Raw genomic sequence first — 4,136 nt, forward strand, 5'->3', positions numbered from 1 at the left:
TCAGTTTCAGGATCCCAGTAGGGGCAAAACTGTCAAAGAAGGAATCATTTGAAAGTGACTCCCAAGATATAACCAAAATCCTTAGGTCCAAGTGCCCTTTTTTTCTCCATCAATCCCTATGCTTCCCCACCACACTCCCAACTGTCCCCTGGATCTTCTGCCCTAACCCTTAGATTAATCTAATCTAATTAAATCTTGTCTACACTACACCCTCATTCACACCTTCTCTATTCCCCCCGCCCTGAATGACTGGTTTCTGCCTTTCCCAGCCACCCTCTACTCTCAACTCCCAGATGTGCTCCACATCTGCCTGTTGACATTTTAGTTGTATGACAGGGACTGGCTCTCCAGTGAACGAACTGCCTTACAAATCCTAGCTACCTAGGCTGGAAAAACTAAAGAATTAGTGTTAATGGAGTGCTGCTGGCACCAAGAACTTGACTAAAGTCCTTTTTTTTTTCCAGAGTGAGAAGGGAGAAAAGGGACCTAAGTGCAAAGGTATTATCCACGGATATGAAAATTCTTTCTGGGGTAATGCAGGTATGGAGCATGCCTGCCTGACAAGAAGAGATTTGCTCTATCTTCCACTCCATCACTTATCTCAATTGTGTTGTAGAAACCACTAATGTGTTCTTGTTACACAAGAAAGAGAAAGTTGGTGACATAAAGATACAGGTTAGAACATCCTGAGGATCATGACTGGCACCAATCTGAGCTGGAAGGATTTCATATATCACCTACTCCGGCCCTTTCATCTTATACATGAGAAAGCTGAAGAGGCTCAGAAATTTCTCTGTATCTTCCAACTCCACCATTCCCATCACCCACCACATCCCACAAACTCTCTGGCACCCAGTGATCCACATCCATGAATGTTTTTCCAAACACTGAATGACCCTTTTTCACCTACTAACATCTCCTCCACACTTGTAATCACCCCCACCTACTGACATCCATAGACATCCATGAAAATTGCCAAACACTAATCCCCCATCACTAATATGCATACAAAAATCTAACCCCACCTAGGCATATTTGCCCACATAATAACTCCTCTATTCCATCACACATGCATGACATATACCGACTGACTCCAACCTTCCAGCATCCTCCTTCCTACATGTAGATCCAGAACAGAGAACCAAACCAGTATCCTAGACCTCCCTCTATTTGGCTCCCAGAATTCTTTCTGTCCCTGAAAGATGTTTCCCCACTGGATGTAGGGAGTTCAATTGTCAAGAAATCTAGCTCCTCTGAGATTTCTGAGTCCTTGAAGACTCTGCATATATTAGTGCATTAAAAACAGTAAGACTGAGGCACAACCAAGATGGCAGAGAAAAGATAGAGATCTGACTGAGCTCTCCCCAATTCCCCTCCAAACAACTTTAAATAATGCCTCAAAATGAATTCTAGAGTGGCAGAATCCACAAAAGGATGGAGTGAAACAATTTTCTAGCCCAAGCCAACTTAGAAGGTTGGCAGGAAAGGTCTATTGCACCAGGATGAGAATGGAACGTGGTCCAGTTTAGGTCAATCCTCAGCAAACCAGAAGTGGGACTTAGGAGTCATTGAATCAGCTTCAGCAGTGGTGGCTTCCAGAGCTGTCAGCCCACAAACAGTAAAGGGGTCAGACAAGTGGTTAGAAGGCAATTACAGGGGCCCTTTACTGGCACTGGGTGCAGGACTCTGTTGCATTGTCCATACTCAGTTCTGGGTCACAGTCTTGGATGGCAGTCTCAGGACAAGGAGGACTAGCACACCAGAACTTGCAGCCACAGGGGAGTGGGGACCCAGTCATAGTTTCATGGTGGAAAAAAGTACTTATGGTCACTCACAGACCAGATAACAGGCCAGGAGAGTAGTAAACACACCTTTCCTTAGATCATACTACCTTGGAAGAACTGAAAACTTACAGACCAAGAAATAGCTCTGAAAACAGATACACAAAAAAATCTTGGGACAATGCACCCTCCACCCAGGGAGCAGAGCCCAACTTTAACATAAAGTTAAAAGTTAAGAAATAGGCTGGGAAAAGAGCAAACAACAAAAAAAGAACCTGACCATAGGAAGTTACTATGGTGAAAAGAAAGCTCAAAACACAAACTCTGAAGAAGACAACAAAGTCAAAACTGCTATATTCAAACACACAAAGAAAAATGTGAATTGGTCTCAGGCCCCAAAAAATAATTCCTGGAAGAGCTCAAAAAGGATTTTTAAAAATCAAATAAGAGAAGTAGAGGAAAAATTGGGAAAAGAAATGAGAGTGATGCAAGAAAATAATGAAAAAAGAGTCCACAGCTTGGTAAAGAGAGACACAAAAAAATACCGAAGAAAATAACATCTTAAAAAACAGAATAGGCCAAACGTTAAAAACAAGGACAAAAATCCACTGAAGGGAACTCCTTAAAAAGCAGAATTGATCAAATGGAAGAGGAAGTAAAGAAATCTCATAAGAATACCTATCAGATCAGTTAATATGACAGAAAAGTAAAACGATAAATGTTGAGGGGATGGAGTTGTGAAGTGATCCAACTATTCTGGAGAGCAATTTAGAACTATGCCTAAAAGACTACAAAATTTTGCATACCCTTTGACATAGCAATACAACTACCAGATCTATACCCCAAAGAGATTTTTTTAAAAAAGGGAAAGGAACTATATGTATAAAACTATTTATAGCAGCTCTTTGTGTGGTGGCAAAGAATTTGAAACTGGTGGGGTGCCCATCAATTGGGGAATGGCTGAACAAGTTGTGGTATATGATTGTGATGGAATACGATTGTACTATAAAAAAGCAGGATGCTCTCAGAAAATTCTGGAAAGACTTACATGAACTGACGCAAAGTGCAGTGAACAGAACCAGGAGAACATGATGCACAGTAACAGCAATATTCTATGATGATCAACTGTGAATGACTTAGCTATTCTCAGCAATACAACGATCCAAGACCATTCCAAAAGACATGTGATTTTTTAAAGAATGCTATACATCTCCAGAGAAAGAACTGAGGGAGTCTGAATGAAGATCTAAGCATACCTTTTTTTTTTTACTTTATTTTGCTTGGTGGTTGTTGGGTTTTTTTTATTTTTAGTCCGTGTTTTCTTTCACAAGACTAATATGGAAATATGGTTTGCATAACTGCACATGTATAGTCTATATCAAATTGCTTGCCTTCTCAATGGGGGGGAGAGGGAGAATTTGGAACTTAAAATTTTTTAAAATGAATGTTGAAAATTGTTTTTTTCTTGTAATTTGGGGAAAATGAAATATTAAATAAATATATTTTGAAAAAACAGTAAGACCCCACTCACAGGGCAAGCAGAGAAGGGAGAAGAGGAAGTGGAAGTAAAGATGACCAAAAGAAAGGGGAGAAACAGCAGGAGTGCTCCCAGATTTAGTTCACTGCTAAACAAGATGCTATGATCGTCCTCAATAGAAGCAGCATCTATTAGGGTGCAGAGCCCAAGCCTCAATGCAGGGTTGCCCCCTATCCAGAGGAGGTTCCCATAGGGAGCCAGGTGAGAAGCTGAAAGATAGGATGGGGAGGAGTGGAATCTGTAGGGCCTTTAGAGCTTGCAATGTGTCTGAGTTGCTATGAGATTTGGCCAGGGCAGCTCCAGGATAGGTGCCTAAGATCTCTGGCTTTTCAGGAAGCAGCTATTTGTAGTAGTAACAGGCCATGAGAGTCTTCTCAGTCATTCAGTCTCTTAAAAGGTAACCCCTTTCCCATACTTTTTTCACCAGTTTCCTTTACTCAGTCTTGCTTCCCAGCCCGCTCCAGTCGCCTGAATCCCTTCAAGAATGCTTTATTTTGTCCAGAGATGTTGCCTTTCCTTGGGGGATGAAGCGGTGGTTGGGATAGAAGAAGCCTCGAGATATGTCTCACTCCTCATTCCGTCCAGGTTTCCAGAGCCTTTACCCCTTCCGAGTTTCCTGCCCAGAGCTTCTCTGCAAAGCGCTTCTTGGGCAAGCTGGAACTCGGATATCTCAGCGTCTGGGGTGGAGGTGGGAACCGGCACCTGCAGTTCCCCGCAGTGGACACAAGGGGACCTTGTTCTTTTGCGCAAAGAGGCTTCTCCACACCCTAGCTTCCAATCACTACATAACCATCCTTATATGCATAGCCTCCCCAGTC

Source organism: Phascolarctos cinereus, unplaced genomic scaffold (genome assembly GCF_003287225.1).
Source record: "Phascolarctos cinereus isolate Bilbo 61053 unplaced genomic scaffold, phaCin_HiC Scaffold_3;HRSCAF=262, whole genome shotgun sequence".
NCBI classification, from domain to species: domain Eukaryota; kingdom Metazoa; phylum Chordata; class Mammalia; order Diprotodontia; family Phascolarctidae; genus Phascolarctos; species Phascolarctos cinereus.